General features: G+C 34.9%; 1 protein-coding gene across 1 annotated transcript in view; it reads right to left on the reverse strand.

Annotated features, from left to right (window-relative positions):
- LOC115495539 (uncharacterized) overlaps positions 1 to 24,008 on the reverse strand; it is a 131,855-nt gene that overhangs the window by 55,302 nt on the left and 52,545 nt on the right. The window contains exon 4 of the mRNA XM_072930650.1: positions 218 to 15,099. The gene's annotated coding sequence lies outside the window, so the exon portion shown is untranslated. The remainder of the gene's footprint in view (positions 1 to 217; positions 15,100 to 24,008) is intronic.

Below are 24,008 nucleotides of genomic sequence, written 5' to 3' on the forward strand. Positions count from 1 at the left end.
ACTGAACATAAGAACTCAAATACTTTTACAGAATATTTTATGAAAAAAACCTCTTTTACTACATCTGAGGTCTGCATCTGGACTCTGTTTCAGTATCTTAGTGAGTCCCTGCTGACAATAATGGTCAGAGAGGAGCAGTGCACTGGGCTTGAACATAAATGGATGTTTCACAAAATCACCTTTTGAAATATCCAAGTAGTTAGTACAGGGGACTTACCTACATCTCTCCTATGGGAATCAGCATGTGTATTCTGTGTAAGAGACAAAGAGGCTTAACTTTTACTTCATATGTTCTTCAGTCTGTAGTCTGCCTGCTTCAAAAAATAATAATAATAATTGCAGAATGTATTCAACAGACTGGTGAGCACCTCCACGAGCACAATCAACATGAGCTGAGAGGGTCTCACTTTACTTCATGAATAGACTTACATTACATCTTGTGAAATTACTGAGCAGCTGTTAGAGAGAAAAGAAAACATGATCAGTATTCTTTTGTAGGGACTTACTGAGGCCCAATCATCAAATACACATGGTAAATAGAAATGGAGTCTTGAATAGGTGATAAGCAATCAACTACAAACAAAAGTGGGACACTGTGACCTTACATTCAGCTAGAGCAGTAAATTAACATATCTGTGCAGCATACCAGGAAATTAAGAGGACAATGAGGACAAAATAAATTTAAAATCAGCCATAGGCTACATAAATCCAAAATACCTAATATAGTCTAATTACAGTATATTTTAAATCCTACATACCCAACTTTGGCCATTTAATATTTTCACCAGCAACCAGGATTGTTAAGTTTGCAAGATTTAACTTATATGATTAAATAAGGCATATGACATGGTCTAATCATGAAGCAGTTGCCTGAAGACAGATGAGTCAGAAAATGAGCTCAATTAACTTGATTTAACCCTTCTATTACATACAGTGCCAACACCTCTTCTGTCCTGCCTACCCCTCTTCAAGAGCCTGCAACCATCTGGCAGGGCACTCCAGTCACAGGACTCATCCCACCAGCTTTCACTTATGCCAATGATGTCAAATCTCTGGGAGTGGCCCAAAGGTTCCAGTTCCTCTTGTTTGTTCCTCATGCTGCAGGCATTAGTGTAGAAACATTTCAGGTGTGGTACTTCGTAGCCAACACCTGGTGAAGCAGATTGAGGGATCCCATTAGTGCTCATTTCCTCCAGTTTTGGCATCCCATTGTACATCACTGGAGAGCCTGGTTTTGCCTTTTTCCCCTTCTACTCTTTGGCAATACAATATAAAATTATAAGTAATTACATAATGCAGAATTTATACATTATGCATTTCCAGTCATAGATAATTGCAGATTTCCACAAAGAAATTTAATGTAAAAGGAGAAAAAACTAGTGGGCATTTGCCTAGATTTCTTTATGTTCTAGACTGGTCCATAGATGCACTGACTGATCAGTGCTGCAGACTATGCAGATGTAAAGGATGTCTGAGAGGCTTAGGCTGTTTCACACTCATGGTGAAATCTATGCTACATCCCACATTCTTACAAATTTGTCATTGGAACTAGTGAGACCACTAACTCCTGCCATAAAGAAAAGAATCAGCAAGAAATCACCTAATTTTCAGTTTATTAGTAAAGTTTTCTAAATCTATTTAGATAATTTAGATACTTCATGCCATGCATATTAAACCAAGGTAAAACATGAGTTGGAGGTCAAAAAAGGTAATGCAGAGGAAATTCTTGCACAATGATGAGAGCCTGTCAGTGTCTTTAGTTAGGTATCAGCACAGTCTAATGAAGACCACTCCATTTACATTAATGGACCTACACCAGCTCAGACAAGTGAACTTGTGTCATGCTACTATTTTTCTACTTGCAATGACATTCATCTATGTCTCTTTTGTTTGTTCATACAGTTACTTTGTCATGCTTTTTTAAGAATAAGGAACAAATGCACAACAGACTTGATACCTTTCCTCAGGATACAGGTGCTTCATAATAATGTGTTCTAAAAGGCAACGTTTGTTTGCAATTGTAGAGTGTGAAGAAAAGAAAAGCCACAAAATCACAGAATATTCTGAATTGGAAGGAACCCACAAAGATCTATGAACAAATTACAAAAATTTTGCTGAAGTCAAGTGTAGGAGTTATTACTAGCACCTGCTTTCATTCTCAAGTCATAAGAATGAAAGTCAGTAATAATATGATTTAATACCTTTAATAATAGTATCATTTTAGTGATAAGGGTCAACAGACAGGAATTAGACAAAATTTACAGAGGCAGGAAGTTTCTTCTACAGGGTTAACTGTATCAGCTGGAGAAACAAAATCAAATCAGCTCTTGAGCATGCCAGCTCTTCTCCTGGTCTTCTTAAAACATATCACATTTCAAGCATATTGGTTCAGAATCTCATTCACTGTTGGAATGAGCAAGCAGCTCACTCTTTTTCCAGGGTCTAGAAACTAGTCCTCATATTTCACATAAATCTGAAAGTGAGAACTGAATATTTAAATTTCTCTATTTCTTTAGTGAGCTGCTACACAAAAGTACAAAATTAGAGAGGAACAGAACTTCAATGATATTTCCTCTGCTTGTAACCTTGTTGACTCTCAACTTGTTTTGTGCTTCACCGCTTCAATAAAGGGCAAACTGAAGTACCACTACATGCATGTGCACATGCATGTGTGCACACCTACAGACATTTTCACCATTTATTTTGAGAACGTACGTTGCTCTCAGGCTAAATCATAAGCAGGATGTTCCTTGCCTTCTCAATTTAAGGGATATAATGAAAGAGCTTTTAGGATAATGAACTGTCCTGTACCAGAAAATAGGGTTCATTCTTTTAGATGCATTACCTTCCACACCAGTACCTAATGAACAAAATTGTTTGAGTGGATGGAAGTCAAATTGTAAGGATAAGAGGTCTTTTTATGTGTACACCTGGAAAAGAAATACTCCGTTATGGATTTTTAATCACTCTGTGATCATATGACTATAATGCATCCCTGGAATAGTATTCTAGGGATGCATTTTAGCTTAAATGTTCCACCCAAAATGCTGTGCGAATGGCCTTTTTTTCTCTTGGTATTAAATTCCTCTTTTTCTGATTGGCAATAAATAGACAGCACAGAACTCTCAATAACTGGTTTGATTTCTAAGCTTTTTATCATATAAGCTATAATAAATTATTCCTTGTGACATAAAGCACACCATATATTTCCTGTGAAGCTGCTGGAAAATGTAAATGCACCATTACTTCAGCCACATTCTCTTTGCAAATCAAACACTGCACCTGATAGTTTGTAAATTTCTTCAGAGTTACAAAAATGTCACAGTTATATCAAGAGCTGCCCAAAACTTGTGAACTTGAAGTTATCGTAACCAAAAAACATAGATTTTGATTAAAAATGCAATTTTTAATGAAATGTTATTTTGTTCAGAGAGAAAACCTAAGGTTATAAATTAAAATTTAAAAGGTTCATTCCAATATTTACATAATGAACGACTTTGATGTTGTTCAGACATGCTCAACAAAGTGTGCCTGCTGTGTTCAATTCCATTTCGAATATGCAATAAATTAAAACGATGCAGTCTGCTGTTGTGAATGCAGTCCTTGGTTTGACCTGGAGATTCCTCTAAAACATCAGCAGCATTATCAATAACACCATTTTTACCTTTGATCATATAAAAGCATACCACTGGAAGTTTCTTTCTGAGATTTTTGGAAGGCTATAGCCATCTGAAATGCCATCTGAAATCCTGTAGCCATCACCTACAGGAAAAGGTGCAGTTTGTTTGTTGAATGGACTCTTTTCCCAAACTGCATGTTGTTGAAATATTCTCAACTAGTGCAAGAATAAAAGACCATTCTGTGACCTTCAGCAATTAGGTCTTTGATGTCATATCTGAGGTAGAAATTCCAGCAGAATCATTATTGGGAACATAAATGGCAATAAAATAAATATATGAAATGAAGTTTCCAGATTAAATACTCTTCAGATTAGTTTCAAAACTCAATTATAGTCTTTAATTTATCATTTTCTTCACTCATAATTTTGTCCTCAAGCGTACTTCCTTGGCCAACTGTCAGATAATTTACATGTATCCAGTGTATCTGAGAAGGAATATTTTAATGATGTTTTTTCTCTGAAGGACCAGAAAGTTATTGCTATGAACCAATATTTTCCATTTGGCTATAAAGAGCTAAAACTAGTTCTTAATATGTGCACACCTCACATTGCAGTTCTACCCAAGAAAAACATGGTGATACAGAAGTATAAAACTGTGACATTGAAAGTGTGTAAATCTATCAAACAAGTTCAAAGTATTTTCAGATAGTGAAAAAAAAAAAACAATGAAAGATTATCGGATAATTTTGTTTGCTATTTTAGTCCTATTACTAACACTTCCATTAAGAAAGAGATTAGGGATTGGATTGCACAGTATTTTTTCCATCTCCCTTTCCTAAGGGAAAGTATTTATGTTTTGAAAAAAGAATTCACAATTGAAAATTTTCTATTAAAAAAACACATGTAAAACAAAAATATGTTCTTTTACAATTTCCAACTAACACTCAAAATATTTTAAGAAACCTAGAAAATTTCTGAAAAAAATTCTGTGATAAAATTTAATCAGTAATCTATTGTTCTGGCAACAAGTTTTCCCAATGGATGTAAGTTATAATTTAGCTGGTTTTACTTCTGTTAAAGACTTTTTGAAATGAGGGCAATAACAAAAATGGCATCTGTTTATAAATCCTGCAAAAAACCCTTATAGTTCTTGGCTCTACAAACACTGAATATAAACTCACAGAAATGAACAGTTTGATTGAAGCCTTTCATTTTTCAAAGCGCAACTATTGGAAAGCAGTAGTAGTTTTATAACCACTAGCATGAAAATTTCATGTTATCTATTAATTTTATAGAATTCTGAAGATACATAATCCTTCCTATTGCTACTTTTTAAAGTAATTGTGTTAAGTTTCCATCTTGCTTTTCACCAAATTGTCAGTTTTAAGATGTGGATTACTCAATGCTTGTTTCAAGTAGTTCTTTTGATTACTTTAAAGCTGGAGTCACTTCTTTTCCATTCTCATTTAAAACATTTTCTCATCACATCAGCACATTCTCTAAATATATCTTTAGATATGTCAGCTCAGGGCAGTGACAGACATTTCCACAACTGTCTAATGAGGGTAGGTATAAGGCTTGTCTACATATGAAAGTGAAAAGATTAAGCTACTTTGAAGTAAGGCAACTCGTTTTTCATGGGTGCCTCCAGATTTCAGTGCAATTTAGTTTTTACATATTGACTTCACACCTTGACAGTCTTCATACAGTCCTGATCTCAAGCAAGACTAACCATAAAATGTTAAACTATTATTCTGAGAACACTGGCACTTTACAAAGCCCTTTTCCAAAGAGATTTGTGTCCCAGTGGTGCTCCTGTATGGATTTTTTGATACAGATTCATTTACCCTTTACATTCATATCCTCATGAGAACATTACTAAGCACCTCTTTCTATTTAGACATTTATTCTCCCAAAACATATAGAAAATCACTATCTTTTCAGTTACTTGATGTATTTGAAACTGTGGAAAAGGCTAAAATTAAAGGTAAGGTGTAGACACAAGTCCATACACACGTGTATATATATATATATATATATATATATATATATATATATAAAAGCAACCTGCTAGATTACTCTCTTAACAAAGCAGACTGAAAAAGAAAAAAAACACCTCAGAACTGTATGATGGAGTAACACAAGGCTCCTTTCTTTTGTCTGCAGGACTTACTGTACAACCAGACTTTTAATTTCTTTACATCTCTGTAAAACTGCAAAAATATTTCCTTCATCCAAATCTTGTTATGTCCCTAATATTTAGTAATTAAGCTTTTCAGAACATGGATTATTTTTCACAGCAAAAATTATAGTTTGGATCCCCACAATTTCAACAACAGTAATGTAAATATTTAATATATATAAAAAAAGTCGCATGTTGTAATCCCCTAAAATAAAATAAAAACCTAAAATTTCTACTATAGGAGTATTTAACTAAAAAAAAAAAAAAAATAAAACAGCAAACAAAAAAACTCCACAAGCAAGCAAGGAAAATAACACATGGTGTGGGAATAATACATGCACAGAACTTGATCTTGAACAATTATTTCTATTTAGAGCTTTATAAATCATTGACATGTGGGAAAGCATTTAATTCTTTGCCTGCCCAGCCCCTAAATGCGAAGAAATAATAGAGATGGCATGGATTTTAGCTGAAATTAGCTATGCACCTGTTTCTATGCAGTGTAAAAGTCTATCATTTCTGGAAATTATCAGAAACAGGGTCCAGCAAAAGACATTTCCTCTGTGTAGATTGGATTTTTAGGTTGCTTGGAGGAAGTTTTCTGTCAGACCATATCCATGCAAGATCTAAGAACAGAACTTAATCATTAGGAAGAAGAAAAACTGTGTATAAATGTAGGCTTTAAGGATCACTAAAAAATGAAATGGTGAGTTTATTATGTTCTAAATCCTCATAGTTTTCATGTGTGGAGACAGCAGCCATCATCAACAGCAGAAGCTATACCTCTTGTGGATGAAATAAGGAGGTAACTAACTATATCAAACCAAGACCCTTACTTTTTATAGAATGGTTGAAATTGGGTAAAATGGGGACAAGAAGTATATGTTTTGTGTGCTGATTCACAAATGTGAACTAGGTTTGAGTCAGGTTACAAATTTTTGATCCAGCACTAATTGAAGATCTGAAGCTAAGACACTGATAGAAGCAAATTTCTGTTGATTAATTGTTTCCAGGCTTGGTCATATAGCACTTTGGAAGGATTGAAGTGTTTCCTTTTTTCCACAAGTTCTAAACAGAGGACAAAAATGCATTATATATCCTGACAACATAAAAAAAATGGCAAGATAGTTTCACTCTGCCCTGCTTCCTGTATTGCTATGTCCCCCAGCTTAAAATCATGGGTTTATTGGTATATAATATCAAATTTAGACATAGTCTCATTTTGTCCCACTTCTCCACAAATTCTTCCAAAGCAACTTCATAATAACACTAATGAAAGTCCTTTAAATCAAAATGCAGGCTTTGCTGGAATATGAACATTTGAAATTACCTGAAACAGTATATCTTTGTTGTTTTGTTTTCCAGACAAAAATTTAGATATGTCAAAAAGCTACTGTCTAAAAACCACTAATGTGTATATTGTCCCTACAGTTAAGTAAAAATAATTTTGAGAAAAGCAGCCTGTATTTTCAATCATCCCCTTTCTATTGATATATTACTCTAGTTAAAAAACTATGGTTAATAGTGGAAATTAAATGATCCATTACTTATACAGTGATAGAGCCTACTTTTGTTGCCCTTTGTGGACTTTGATCATTAAAGTAATGACCACAATTAATTTCTGCCCAGAAGGGAAATATTTTTCTCAGTGCTGTGCTGCAAGTGCAACTTTTACAGTCACTGGTGGTACAGCTTATATATTGGATAAAGTTAGCCATAGAGGGTACGTTCTTAGCTCTATGGTTTTCTCTGAGTCAGGTGTTATTGGCATAATGTCTATCAAAAAAATTTTAAATTCCTGAAGAATTAAATACCAACAGTATAGGAGACTACCTTGCCCTCTCCTCACAGTATCTCATGATACTCTAATGTCAATCAAGTTCAGAGCTGGGTTAGTGGTACCATTTATTACCAACTCTAAAAAAGAAGTTCAAGGCAAACTGCTGTTTTGATTCTCTCAGTAGGGAGCAACACTTTTAATAGGCGTGTGCATCTGCTGCACATAGAATGGAAATATCCTTGGCTAGCTGCGCGCACGCCCATCTGTCGGGATGGCGCGCTGCCTGCTGCCAGGTCGCTCACATCACTGCCACATGGCATAAATGCCAGCAGAGGGACAACTTATTTGGCCAGCCTGCTTGTCACTAAAAGTGAACAGAGCTTCTGCAGGACATCATTACAAATGCTTTGATAGCAACTGTTCAAACTTGGTGTCCTCTTAATATATTTTCATATTGTAGCACCTAGCCCTCAGATATTACCACAAGTATCTTTCACACATGTAGCAGTCAGTCCCATGATGAAGATTAGCCTAATTGAAGTATACAATGAAACATTTCCACTCTTCTTTTAGCACAAAATACTTGCAAAAATAGTAAATATTTTTATGTTATTTCCATACCAACAACCTGTACCTGGTATTATAAAGTTAACCCTTCAACTCTGAAGCTCATTTACTGCCTTCTGACTCTGAGGAGTTCTCTATCTTGACATTTACAAATTACAGTTTCCTTTTCTGAATAGCAGAAGCAGCAATTTTGCTTTATTTCCCAAAATAGCAACATTCCTCTTTGATCTCTTAATATTGAGAAATGCTGACTTTTTTCTGAGAATAAACGCAGATGATCTTATTGTGTATTTCATTTGAATCAATGGTTAGATGAATAAGAATACCCTTTGCTAACAAACTTTCAGATTCTCTTATGGCCTCACTTTCAAATAAAGTAGATGCAACATCAAATTTTCCATTTTCAGGAAATGATTTATAGAATAGAATTATTTCATTTATAATTTATTTTTACAATTTTTTTATTGCCTAAATTTTTTCTGATACTTATTAAAAAAATTCTAGAGTGTCTGAGGAAACATACAGCTCCAACTAAAGATGAGGTATATATTATTAAAAGTTGAAAATGGCAAAAATTAATTATTTATGTAGGCAGGAATCTTTTTCTTGAGTTTTGGTATAAAGTAATGTGCACAAAGTCAAAATCATCACTTAAGTTTAAAAATATGTTTCTTAAAACAAACTCACAGAATTACTCAGGACCATTATCTCATTATTCATCATAATAATTATAAGGAAATATACCCAGTACTAATACTGCACTGCCCACTGGTCTAAGACAGGCCCTTACCTTTGGACCTATCTTAGTAAGGTAATATAATATTTTTATCAGTATTATGTGCATTTTTATATTACTTCTCTATCATTGTGGTTTGGTTTATACGCCCTCATCTGTTTAAAAAGAAATAATTAAAGGAAAAAATAAATTCAGCACCAGAGAGCACATATCTGCATTATAAATTAGTCTTAAATATACAAAAAAGTAATCTCATCAGACTGCATACAGTACAGAGAGAAGTAGATGAATAGATCAAATCGGGTAAATGATTCTTGAATTTAGAGGAGAACAAGAGGATTAAAAGTAGCCTATATAGAGCTTTGTGATACCAGAAGCTGAGGGGTGGAGCACAAGGGCTGGCTTCCTCACCTATGTGCTGCGTGGGTCATACTGCTGAGTTGTAGGCACACAGTGTGTGTAACTGGGAGCGGGGCTGAGCCCCATCCCCAGTGGGCACAGCTGTGAGCAGCAGGTGAGCAGCACTGACAGCAATGAGCCATGGAGTGCCCAGGCACTGCCCAACCACCAAAGGGAACAGAGGGCACACAGGGGCAGTGCAGGAACATGAGGGGATAAAAGGCTGGGCTGAAGAACAATGGCAGACACTCACAGTCTTCTGAAGTAAGGTGATGTTGCTCTGTGTGGGCAGATGCTTGAAGCCTTCTGATGTGGTCTGGTGTTACTCTGTATGGGTGAATGCTTAAAGCCTTCTGAAATTGTATAGTGATACTCTGTATCCATCTGTGGCCATCTGTCATACTGTGTTTTCTACTGTGGTGGTGCTGTGAAACATTTCCATGGAGGTTAGTCCATGGGCAGTGTCTTATTATTAGAGAGCTGGAACGCCTCTCCTATGAAAAAAAAAAAAAAAAAGGCTGAACTTAAGAGACCCATCACATCCTCTCTGCCTGGGGAGCAGAAGGCTTCAGGCAGACCAGTATAAAGGCAGCTTATAGGGAAGATGGAGAGAGATTCTGTGCCAAGGTTTATAGTGACAGAACAAGGGGCGATGGTTTTAAACTGAAAGCAAGCACGTTTATGTCAGATACAAGAAAGAATTTTTTTACAACGAGGATGTTGAGACACTGGGACAAGTGGCCCAGCGAATTTTCTCAACTATTTACCTCTGTAAATGCACACATTTGTACTCTGTAGCTGCAGTGTTATATCTGCTTTAGTTCTGCTGAATATGAACAGTCATTTGCAAAACTATTTGTACTAAACAAGAATAGTATGAGTATTGTAGTAAATGTTTAGAAAACAATTTAATATCTTAGATCCCCATCTTGATAATGAAATGAATAAAAAGGGAAGTGCAATAATATGCAAACAAACTACATAATGCAAACTTAGAATAATATTTAGCTTACAATGTACAAACATTCCATAAGCTGAAGCCTTCTCACTGGGATTTTTTGATAGCAGTTATTTCTTGTTGAAAGATTTGTTTGGGTTTGGTTTTTGTTTTTTGGTTTTTTGCAATAATTGCTTTCTTCCTCTTTTGTCATGGTTTGACACTGGCACAATGCCAGCGCCCCCATGAAAATGCAACCTATCAATTGAATGCTGTGAAATGCAACTGAGAACAGAGCAAAGCAGGCCAAACTTAATAACAAGGTAAAAACTTTATTACACTACTACTACTATAATAGGGAAAAAAAAAAAAAGGAAGGAAAAAAACACACACAAAATTCAAAATTAAAACCTTTCAAAACATTCCTCCTCCCACCACCCTTCTCCAACAAACCACAGCGAGACACATTTGGACCCTTAATCAAGTCTTCACCCTTCCACATAATCAATACTGAGTCCATCAGGGGAGAGAGGAGTCTCCCTTGCACCATAGACCCCCAGGAAACACAGCTGCCACCTCTTGTGTTTCTATGTCACACATGGCACTGCCCAGACACATCAGCCAGTGTGACATTCTCCTCTCCATGTCACAGTGCTCTCACCACCGGGCATGGACAGAGACTGCTTATAGGGCCCCTTTAAGGATGCTTTGCCAAGGACCAACAGGAACAGTCCATGTCTCATTTTGGAACTACAGTCCCCCCCCATTTTCCCCTGGGGCCGAGGATCCAAGAACAGAGATCATCTTCTCTTCTTCTCTGAGGACGGAGGGCATCCCTCCTCCACTTTTCTCTGTTCATTCCTGAACTGGTAGTTGCTGAAGCAGTCTCTTGGCTCACCATTGCATCCCCCTAAAATGCAGTCTCTCTTGGAGGAAGGATTGGTTCAGTCTATGGCTTACAAGAAAAGTCCAGCCAAAAGCCACTCCATCATCTCCCCACAACCTTCTTTCCCTAACATCTGAGATCCCAGGCTGTCCCTCTTCCCCTTTGAGGAGGAGTAATATTTCACAAAGCCTTCATTTCCCAGGAAAGGGTTAAAATTCCCGGACTCCCCGGATGGACAGCTGAAATCTCGGCCCAGGACTCCGTCTCCCATCTCCCATGCTGGGCATCTTCCCCCCACCCTCCTTCTCCTCTGCTGGCAAACTCTCAGGTGTCTGCTGGCTCTCTATCTCTTTTCCCTCTAGGTTCGGGGGGAGGAACAAAGACCTCTCAGACCTTCTCCACCCTTCCATCCTCAGGAGGTGGCCCAGCTCAGTTCCTGATCCTTCACCCCCTGGCCTACCTCTGCAGGCCACTTGGCTTTTCCCCTCCCCCACCCAGCTTGCTGCTGGGCAGGGGAGGTCTGTACCTTGAGATGACCAGAACCAAAGAGAGCGAGTTCTCCTGGGAATTCTGCTTTTAACCCCTCTGTGTTCTCAGAGGCATGTCCACCTTCAATTGGTCACCCCAAGTTTCAGTATCCAAACCTGACCCCTGACTGGATTGACCTCTTCCTTCTGGAAAAATTCTTTATCCATGTCAAACCACGACATCTTTAAAAATCAATATAAATCAAAGCATGTAAACCCATTTCTCTAGAAAGACATTGAAAGCTGAATCACATTCCAGAACACTGTTGCTTTAACAATGCTAATATTCTGTATTTTAGATATCTATTCAAACCTTGCTGTTAGGTCAAGATCTGTAATCCAGATTCCCAGCAATAGACAAATTACATCATGGTACATAGCACACCATAAAGAAGACAAACCTAGTTGTGGAGGGGTGATTCCAACAGGGAAGTGGTTGTATAGTGGAACAGACAAAAAATTACCATGAAACCACAGCAGCTCTTCAAGTACAATATTATTTTTTTCAGGAAGGTTTTCTAGATTTCAGACAGCAATATATGACAAAAAAACTTGAACTTTTGTATAGAAACTGTACCTGAAAATTGGAATAGATATTTTTAGACACTTTTCTTACAGGCATACCATTTCTCTACTGCTCATGTAAATGTTTTTTAATAAGAATTATTTTTTTTATTAATGTAATGGCCTTTTTGTGAACATATTTACTTCTAACAGTAGACAGATAAGCAATTAGGAACGTTTACTAATTGCAGTAAATTTCATTATGACAAGAAATGCAACTTCTCAGATGCCTATGATGAGTTAAACATAAATTTAATCTAAAACACATGCTTAGCAGGATTGTATGCTCTTATATTCTATTGTAAGAAGTGTTAGCATTTGATTTTAAGGACCTAGTTCATTAATAGCAAATAGTTTTATAAGATGTCCTATGAAGACACTTTGAGTTTTTTTAGAGGAAATTACGGGAGATACAAAGCTTTTTCATAATTAAAAATAAAATTAGCAACAACATCACTGGTGCATATGAAAAATTAACAAAATATATTTTTATAATACTGAATTGATATAAATGTAATGACAATAAATTAATTTATAAACTTCTGTGATTTTTCATTTGTTTCATAGGAAAACTATTTCTTCAGGCTTCTGTGTTATGACAGAGGTTGTAAAAACTGATTATCAGTTACATGCACAAAGTTAGTGAGTACACTTGCATAGCACAAATAGATGCATATAAGACAGTACTAGAAAAAGAGCTTGAAAATCAAGACAAAATCAAATTCTGCCAGCTGCAGAAAATTAAAATGCTCCAAATAGGCCAACTTTACTAAAACTTTCATTCTTTTGTGCTTTTTACAGTGAAAGTAACATAGTAATGAAGGTTTCAAAATTCACCTTTGTAATTTAATTCCACTAAAAGAGGAGAGAATTTTTTTTGCTACGGGTCATAAACCATAAAGCCAAGATTTTGTACAGGTATAGATTGTTTAGGATTTTTTAAGTTTTTAGGGTTTTTTTTTTACCTAAAGCCATAAAGTAGAGCTAGAAACACATTGTTATAAGGTAGCCTAAGTCCATATAATTTTTATTTTATCTCCATATATATTTTAGAGTAAGGCTGTCAGTATTCCCTCATAAAATGTGAGCACTGTAGAATACAACAAGATCCTCACCTATAAATTATCATAGATAAGGTATTACACAAATAAGGTATTATTGCCCAGTGCTTGTTTTACTCAGCAGTTTCACCTGTACGAAAAAGAGTAAACTAAGGATGGTTTGTCTCTCCGTACCATGTATTTCTTGCCCAGAAATAATAGTCTCCTCAAAGAATCAAAATCTCATGTGGTAGTTTTGGAACAGGAAAAGCTATACATATTTAAATAGGGACTAGGAATCAATAAGAAGCAGAAGAGTAACACAGCAATTTTTGAAGTCAATGAATGGACATTTCTGTAAAAAACAAAGACCAGAGCAAAGTTGTGTCAAAGCAAGGGTGTCACTTCCAGCCATCAAGCCATGATGACCAGAAGAAAAAGAATTATTTAGCATTGTACCCATTTTCCTTTTATTCTATAGCAATATTTTGAAAATATATGTTAGAATTGGATTTTAAAAGACAGAAGGAGCTGTTAAAATATTGCTGGATTTCACTTTAAAAAATATTTGTCAATTTATTTTTTATAGAATATTTCCATTAAAAAATAATTTAGCCTTGTTACAATTGAAAAATCGTTTCATTTTGCTATGAGACTTTCCCACAACGGTCTTATCTAGTGAGTTATTCTATTGATTAATTTAAAAATTCATAATTTCTGGAGAAAAAAATTAAAATACAGGTTGTGCTTATAATTTCAACCAGTTGTCACATACAATCCAGAAATAGAATATTACAAGAGAAGTAAAAACCCAAGACTAGCTCAGGTCATGAGGGCTTTCTTAATGGGGTAACTAGTACTAGCCAGTATGACTAAAAGTGGTGTGACTTAGACAAGGTCAGAACTAAAAACTAATGAAATTTTGTCTAATTGTACTGAAAGAGAGTTCTTACTTAAGCACCCTAGATAATGTAGGTGCTACACTGACCCATGGCAATGTCTATCTGGGTGTGCACGTTCACTATTGCCTATCAGGGAGATTTCATTTCCTTCACAGGAGGCCATTCCAGTCAGAGTTACCATCCTCACCTCCATTCCAGACAGCTTTCTTCTACTTGCTGTATAGATTGCTCATTAGCATGGCAGTCTACAGTGATTTCAGAGACATGCTCACTTGGATCTATGCCAAATTACCTCTGAACATGCTTTCATGACATAGACTGAAAATAAAGACTGAGCTCAGAGACGCATGAGCTAGCACCTTGGTGAAACTGGACTAAAACGAATTTCATTGTGAAGAAAACATCAGTGATAAAAGGAAGTTTCAAATGTGAACAGGGAGAACGAAGTCAGCTGCAGAATGAAATACACAGATTGAAAATGGATGGCGAAAATTGCCGATGTATATCAGAATTTACAGGTGGCAAGGGTTTTTTTCAGCCTTGATTAGAACTTCAGTCTATCTTCAGCACTGTGACAACATTACTACTATGCAAAATTAGCTCAGAAAAGACAAAATACTACTGTTAGGTAATGGAATAAACTGATTTATGATTTATGAGGTGTGAATAAAAATATATAATCCTATAATTTTGCTAAGTGATCACCTACATATTGTAGGTGGATACAGGCAGAGAGGAAGGAAAGGAATTATTTCAAGAATCACAACAGACTATAACTGCCTAAAGAAGTAATAGCTTACCTTGAGAAAAAGATAATTTTAGATGTATATTAGAAAATACTTTCTGATCCATTAGACTCTAATACAATCTTCTGAGGAAAGTGCTGAAATCCTGGTTAGGAAATTTAGCAATTAGATGGAAAGGAGTAACAGGCATATGCTAAGAAGAACAGTAGAGAACCTGCAAAATTGAAAAAAGTTCTATCAGGTCATCTAATTCACCTTAATTTCTATGAAAATTAATGTTTGCTCTTTTACCTTGGTTTAAATTTTGCTCATCCAGTCATGAAACCTTTTAAATCTCTGGACTCTAAAAATGTCTTTCATTCAGGCAGCAGTGCCTCAAAGCTATTCACGCTAATTAGGCAAGGTCATTTAAATACATTTTTCATGAAGCACCTTAAACTCAGTGTGCCATTTTATATATTTATCAAATTGCTAATCAATATGCTATACCACAGTTACCACTGGGCCTCAAGTTACACAGAATGCTGCACGAATTTAAATTGTGCAAGATGCTTTCTGCATAAATGAAATTAAAGTGTGTGCATTGATCATTATTCACAATAGAAAAGAAATGACCTAAATATATTCAAATCAGAAAAATGTATTTTAAGTAAATCTTAACTGTATTGTTGGCTTCTTTTTTCATATGTTTTTTAACAAGCCTTGTATTAGACTAGCTTCGATTTCACTTTCTTTCTCCAGCATATTACCTCCACTGTATTGGTAAAGTAATTTATTCCATCCTCTGTGGAGACCCTGGATCTCATTTGCCAGCATATTTATCTTTCCTGCCACTGCACTGTCATTCATCTGCAATCTCCACAGAATACCAGACCTGTGCAGAATTTCAATTAGGATTGATTCAACTAAATCCAGGCCACAGAATTGAGGCTGACAGGGTGACCCCCTGAGAATTTAATATGTTGAATTCTAAAAAAAAAAAAAAAAAACCAGAAATACTGCAAAACAGAAAATAGATCAAGTTTAACACCCTAATTCATTAACTCCTCTATACACTCAGTTCAATCTGTCTCACAATAGGTTTTTTCAGACTCTGTATTGTTTACAGTAGTTTCGACTACCACAGGAAAGACAAAAATCTCTACTCTTCATCTGAGGTCTAATCAACTTAAACTCAGACAGCTTGTAATGAACAGGGGAATTATTTCCACAGAGGCTGAGCTACCTTAAGCTTTCTATTCTGAATATACATATATTAAAAAATCAGTACAGTATAGGTATACAGGTGAAATAGCTTTTATTGGATCCTTGACTTCACAGACCTCCAGTGCGTTCCAGTGTAATCATTGACAGGCTTCATCTGCTTGTCAGTTAAATGTCCTAACAGAATTTCTTAAATAATATGTGGTTACTAGAACAGCCTTGTAGGTTTCAAGGCAACTAAGCTCGAGAAGAACAGGAATCTGAGAGATCTTTTTTCTTGTAGTATGTAAGTATCCACTATTTGAGTTTTAACTTTACCTTAGTTGTGCACAACTTGAGACTTGCTTTGATTCTACACCAGAAGCAGGTGTAAGTACATGCTCAGTTTTACACAAAGTATTACAGTAGAATAGAGAAATTATAACAATTCCACATTTAATTAGATTTTTTTTGTTGTTATTAAAGAATTATATTGACTAAATTTTCCTTAAATATCAGTGTATGATATTATAAAGTTAGTATTATAGAATCAGAATATCCTGGGTAAGAAAGGACCTACAAGGATCATTGATTCCAGCTTCTGGCCCTGCACAAGACCACCTCAAGAGTCATACTATGTGCCTGAGAGCATTTTCCAAAAACATAAATTTCTACCTCACTTAATGTGAAAGGTAATGTAAGGACTCACATATTAAACACTTACCAAACATTAAATCAAACAAAAGAATAGAAATGGAGTTGGGAAATATTGGCATACACACATATTAATGTTGAATAGAACATGCGTCTGCTGGAACTGGATGAAATAATTAAAAGAAGCATTGATTTGTTTATACATAGAGATGCAAGATCAATGAGTCTAGCATAAGCAAAGAAATTAAGACATTAATTGATATTTGGGAGGATGTCATATTATTTTAACTTGACATAACTTTAACTTAACTATAAAATATTTCATATATGACAAATATTTTGGAATCTTTCATCTGAATCTTAATATTTTACCTGAGTGTTAATTTGTCACAGTGAGAAATTTCTCAGTGTACTAGGATTATTCTGAAGAAGAGGCCCAAATATCACCAACTTAAAATTAATATATATACAATGTCCAGAAAGAATCCCCCAATAAGGTAGATTTCATTCTGAAATTTGGTCACAAGATCCATGTGTCACTTCAGTAAAGAGCAAACTGCATTAATACATACTTTATTGCATTGATATATGTGTGCCTTTGGTCTGTAAGCATAGTGTAGGGTAGTGGAGGTACAAAAAAATTATGCTCCCAATATATTCTTCAATAATTACTGCTTTCCAAGGCTATTCCAAGGTACCAGATTATGACTGTAATAAATTAGAATTTTTCTCCAGTACTACGTAGAAATGCTACAATAAACACATAAACACAAAGCATAAATATTTTACATTATCCTTTCTTTGGGGAGTGGATGGTGAAACACAGATGTGTTGCTGTACTTCTTACAGCTGTCATGTGGATACAAGGGAGAATTTTAAAGTATGAGAACATAATGAGATTCAAATTAAATTGGAGAGGATACAGGGGAATTTTACTATCTTCCTTCATTTGTCTAAATTTGATCCATTTCTTCACTGATCATAAACCAGATTTTCCATACACTGGACATTTTTATGACTAAGTCCTTTATTCCTTAGTTCATAACCTGAAACTAAGATCCAGTTGTCCTATTGAGAGGGTTTTTTTCAGTACTTGGAAGGGTTTCTATGTGTTATAGTTAAAAAAAAAAAGCAAAAATGCTAACAGAAACTACTGCTGGTGGAAATTTTGGCAGCTCATTTACTACATCATGTTTCTTGCCTTATTACATAACAACAGATATGAGAAGATCATGCATTTATTTTCCCACTTGTGATCAACTTATAGTTAACCTGACCCAAAGCCTCATTACTGAAAGTCACCCTAGGTAGTGATCTAATCATTTGACTTATACATTTCATTTCACCCATTCTTTTTCTATTATACTTCCTAAAACCTTCAAAAGTTTTAAGAATCAATCACTACAAATACTGTACAAAAAGAACTCCATACATCTGTCTTCACTATGTTGCCCACTGTTTTCTTTTCTTTCTGATGGTGAGGTATTTTGATCTTTCAATTTATTTTTAGTCTTTCTTATTACACTTTATTGCTTGAAACTGTTTCTTGTGACTTATCTGATCTGATTGGGCTATTATTCTTATTCTATCACCTTAAATTCAGATCTTTCCCATTCTTGTGTAATTTCTGTTTGTTTTCCAAGTCCCTAAAGTGATCTGTTAAAGCTACATAGACCTTTTGCTGTATTTTCTATCTATATTTCTCACCAGGAAATTTTGCTGTTATGCTTTTAATAAGGTTCTTTACTTTGACTGACACTTCAACTATACTATTTCACCCTTAGATCATATTCCCAAGAGACCTTTTTTCATTTTCAGTGATTTTATTGAGATTTTTGTTTGGGTTTGTTGTCACTTTCATGATGCCACTATATTTAAAATACTCAGAAATTCCACTCCTTCCTTTATAAATCAAACAACCAAAGAGAGAAAAAGTGACCTTTTAACTTTCATCTGTCTAGACATACCTAATTCTGGTTAAGTCTCGTTATATTTCTATTACTCTTGTTATTTCAGCCTGTTTCTGATCATATATTTTATTCACAAAAAAAAATGTCACTTATATAAGTCATTTTTAGAGGTTTTTTGCAGTTACTGTTTGTTCAGAATAGAATTTTCAAAGATATGTCAACACTGTTTACTTTTCCAATTGAAACTCATTTTATTGCTGAATGCTTTGTTTTTTGGTTTTTTTTTTACATTAAATATAATCTTTTCAATATAAAGGAAATCCTTCTCTTATTAATGTCTGTAGAAATTTCACATTGGCCTCGGTGGCCCTGGATTGGGTATCTGCCATAAGGCAGTTGTGAGCAGGTAAGGATGAAGTAAAGATAATAACTGAGGCTGTAAAGTTTCTAAGTATTTTGTCTACTAGCAGCTCTGCTCAGTCCTCATTGCTCTACTCTTCCTTTAAGTTTTAAATAGGTAGAACAGTAAGTTCACCAAATGTACTAGAACACCTTCAGAATACACTGTATAACATGGTGTGTTCTTGAAATCTATGTTGGCACAAACACATTTCCTGTTTGAAGCCAGGTTGATAGTTATACGTGACATAATTTCTATCTCATTACTTTTTTATAACTGTGTAACTTAATTTCGTTCTAGAGCTTTACCCAACTATACAAACACTTTAAAAAAAAAAAAAAAAAAAAAAAAAAAGGAGGCGCTTTATTCTAGGCTGTTCCCACTCCTACAGCAAGAATAGTAGAGGGAGAAGAGAGGAGCCAGAAATACTGCAATGATGGACAATTCAGGACATTGGACATCTGTTGATTGGATCTAGGATCATTATTTCTGCCATTTACTGAATGGATTGTTGGGGATAGTTTTCCTTTGGAGACTTTTCCAAAAATGAACGATGCAATTATAGAAATAGCTGTATGATGGCATGGCCCCACCTGTTATTTGTTCCCTATCCAATACTTAAAGCATCAGAGTTTCACCATTCTACAGTTTAGTAAGACTTTATTCCTCACAGACTGTGCTCCAAAGTACAGACTATTTATTTCATCTGAGCTCTGGAAACAAGTTTTGCATATTATCATTTAGCAACGCTTCTTCAATGCAGCTGGCAATGTGAAAACTCAAAAATGTCCAAGATGTCAATTAGACATTATTGAAACATATCAATTATCAGGGCTCCACCGCCCTTGTCAATGTACTCACACATTAAGAAAATACATCCTCCAAAATCAAATCCTTATAATCTTAATAGACAGGAGGAGATGCCTCCTGAATTATAAAACTATAAATTGTCAAAGTTCCTCATTAAATCTACATTAATTGCATGGTAATTCATAGATCTACATACCCATAAAACACCCAGATCAAGATGCATATACTTGAACACTGCATACTTCAATAACATATTATTTTTTAAATTGAAGACTACCTGATAGTAAATATTGTGAGTTTATATACCAAAATAAAAAGGAAAACATAATTTAATTCCATAGTCCACTTTCTAGTCCAGTTGTACCTAGCTTGACAGTTAAAGTGTGCATCTAATGAAAACCAGGTATTTTGCTGCAGCTAAAGAAACAAGGAAGAATATGTGTGTTTTAAGATTAAAACCTCTGTGAAAAAATCATATGTGCTTACTAAGTTTTTTCCTTAGTCACATTAATGTAAATTAAGCTCCAATGTGAATTTACAGCACACTAATGACACTACAGTGATTTCCCAAGAGGATATTAGAAATTCAAGTTAACACTATAATAAAAACAAATTGAAATGAATATTTTCTCTGGTAAAACAAAATTTAGTAGAAGTTGTCTTAGCTAAGGGAAAAAAACACAGAAAAAAGGGAAAAAAATCTAGATTGATCTATTTACATAAATTATTTGAACTTCTAAAATGTCAATTGAATAATGCGTGTTCATTAATAATGCATTTGATAATTGACTGGGAAAAATTAACTTATATATTATTCACAAATAATATTCAAATATGTCTAAAACATATCCTGCACAAAAGATATGCCTTTAAATCACCAGTGGGGTCTGCAGCATCACATCCATAGTTCTGTGAATACTTACTGCTGCTGCTCCTTTAGCTTTTTAGGAGCTGACACTGGAGAGTCAGATGGGTTCTAATTAGTGAGGCTCCATTATAATATTAAATTCTGTTAAAAAACCTCAGGGTTTGGCCCTCCATCTTTTAATGTTTTGCACTCAGAATGGTGCTATGCTTAATATATTTCAACAATTCAATATATCTTCCATCTGGTAGCTCAAAGAATATAATTTTTTTGCATAGCAACAATACCAAAGCAGAAGAAAGTCATTCAATAACTAATAACAGTGCTCACTTATTGCTAAAAAAACCCCTTGATTTCAAACTATTTACACTTTTGATAGAGCATACTTATATAATAGAAATTTTGGACAAATATTTTCATGCTTATTATTCCCACCTCATTAAAGGTAGTGCAATTCACACTTTTAAACAAGCTAGTATCTCTTTAATCATTACCTCACAGCAAAAGTAGCTAGAACTTATGCTGTGTCAAGTATATCCCTCCTAAGCATAGATTTTCCTGGCTTATGTTAACTCTAGCTAATAAATGTCTCTGTTATAGACATGTACATGCAGACCAATTTTCACTCTGTAGAGATTATTCTTCACATTACTCTGACTTCAGAATCACAGGGAAACCTTTGAGATTGAAGTGCAAAGTGAGATTTTCCATAAATTGTTCCATACACACACATACTCGGGTAAATACACAGTCTTTCACTGTCTTAAGTGAAATCTAAACGTTCAAAATAGCTAAAGTCAGCCCCTCTTCTAGCTAACAATTATACATATTGGAAACATCTTATGTTAAACTTTGTCAAACATGAATCAATTATGTCATTTATATACATGTAGATATCCTCCAGAGGATGGTAAACTCTTTGCATATAGGGAAATAAAGCCTCCATTCAAAAGGATTTTCTATCCTTGGCCCTAGAATGAGCTCTATGCATTCCAGTCTTCCCAAGAAGAAATAATGCTATTATATTCCTCACATTTACTCACTTATTTCTAGGCAGTATATTTTAGAAGCCAGGTAAATCATAAGCAGATGGCAGACATCACTAACGTGTGAATAAACTAGCAGTAATGTTCAGCACAGATCTGACCTGCCTCTTTTGGACCCTTTGGAGGTTGGTGTCAGTGAACTAAATTCCTCTCCTTCTAAATGCCCATGCAATGAATAATGTTTTAATTTTTTATCTCATTCTCATTTTACGAAACTGTCATGGTAAAGTGCAAAGGAAGAAAAATAACAAGAAAATTAAGCTGATGAAAATTAATTTTTGAATGCTTGCTTGATCAGAGAGAAGAAAATATATAACCAGCATAATTAATAATCTTATCTTTAAAAACTTTTAATTAAAGTTATGTACGCTCTTCCTGAATATAGGTAATAAATATTAACGAGGCACACAGTATTCAGTAACACTATAATACTATATATGGTTAAAACATAAAAAATTCCTCAGGATATACATATCCACATCATGTCTGAATTTGTCCTCAGAAATGTAAGATGGTTTTGATGTTCCAAATATTTGTGGGAGGAAATACCTAATGAAGGATTTTGAGAATCCAAAGATGACAACAAACATATTGTAGAAGACTCAAACTTTGATAGGAAATGTAAGGAGTTTTTTGCTTTGACTGATTGGATAGCTTCCACATGGATGAAACACATGTTAAATTATTTACAGATAATTACATCTCTGTGCTGTTGCTAAAATATTAAGACACCATTGTCCCACAGGAGAAACTGTGACAGACATTGGCACATCAGCTAATGAATAGCTGTGGGGTAAGGGAAAAAAAGAGCTACCACTAGACCTTGGTATTAAGAGACAGAATGTCTGTAAGTAATCCGTACTCAGAGAAAAATGACACTTTCTTTTTCCCCTTCCCTCCTACTAATTTCAAATAGAGCAAATGTTCACCATTTGGTAGAACTTGCTTGAAGGTGATTTTTTCTGGAAATAGTCTCAAGGCCCTCTCCACTCCCTTTTCATTATAGCAAACTATGACCTAGAAATACAGAATAATTACCTTCAACTAATGACATTTTCAAATACAAAAGACTAGGCAGTGGTTTTGGAGAAAAGACGTATTACTACTGACATGGGGATATAGTTCTCACGCAATTTTTGGAGTTATGGAGGTTGTTGTTTCACATCACAGAGTGAAAAAAATTAGAGAAACATACTGAAGATACAGTATACTGGCTGTATTTGACCACAATTCTGTGATCTTATACAGCCAGTATAAGACCACAGAATGGAACACAAAGTCTGCATTTTAAACAGATATTTGAACACTGAAACTAGCTATCAACCACGAAATTTCATTCTTTCTTTAAGTCAATTGAAAAAATAGTACCTGGAATATTTTTACTGAAAAACTACATGGAAATTATTGAAAAGTAAGATTTGCAAGATCTGGTTCCTCAACATTTATTTTCTTAAGAAAAAAAAAAAAATCTTTTACCCTAGAATTATAGTATTGAATATATTCTGAAGGTACCCTTTAAAATAAGTGCTCAGTTTCATAGGGTATACTGCAGTAAGGGAGAAAGGCACATCACTTATAATAAATAATCCACATAAACTCTGTCTAAATCTGCATAACTGTGCTAATCCCAAGGATCTATGTGGCTTCAACTTGCCATAAGTTATAGGAATCCATCCATAATTTGTCATTTATCTAACCTAATCATCACCTGCACAATTATAGTATTAGTACAAAAACAGTTCATAAAGACGTCATGTGTTCATCTGACAGATTAAACAGAGCCTCTACCAACAGTAAAGCAAATTAGATGTAAACACATCCTTGAAGTATATGCTTATGTTCTTTCCTGGATAGAACTTGAAGGCTTAACATGTTTAAATTTCTGATTTAGGAATTTAACTAACATTTTCTAAAAAAAACCCAAAATATACCAAAATGCAAATGTGCAATGAGGCCTATAATTCCCCCCTGGGAATTAAAGTAAACTGGTCACCCAGCATCCAACTATTCCCTTAAATATATGCCCCTAGCAAAGCACATTTTTGTGGTATTGATCTATACTAATGTGAAAGGTGTCACTTACAACTCTGAGTACAGATTAATGAGTTTGGACTATAGTGTATGATATTATAAAGTTAGAATTATAGAATCAGACTATCCTGGGTAAGAAAGGACCTACAAGGATCATTGATTCCAGGTCCTGGCCCTGCACAAGACCACCTCAAGAGTCATACGATGTGCCTGAAAGCATTTTCC

This window comes from Taeniopygia guttata, chromosome 5 (assembly GCF_048771995.1).
Source record: "Taeniopygia guttata chromosome 5, bTaeGut7.mat, whole genome shotgun sequence".
NCBI lineage: Eukaryota > Metazoa > Chordata > Aves > Passeriformes > Estrildidae > Taeniopygia > Taeniopygia guttata.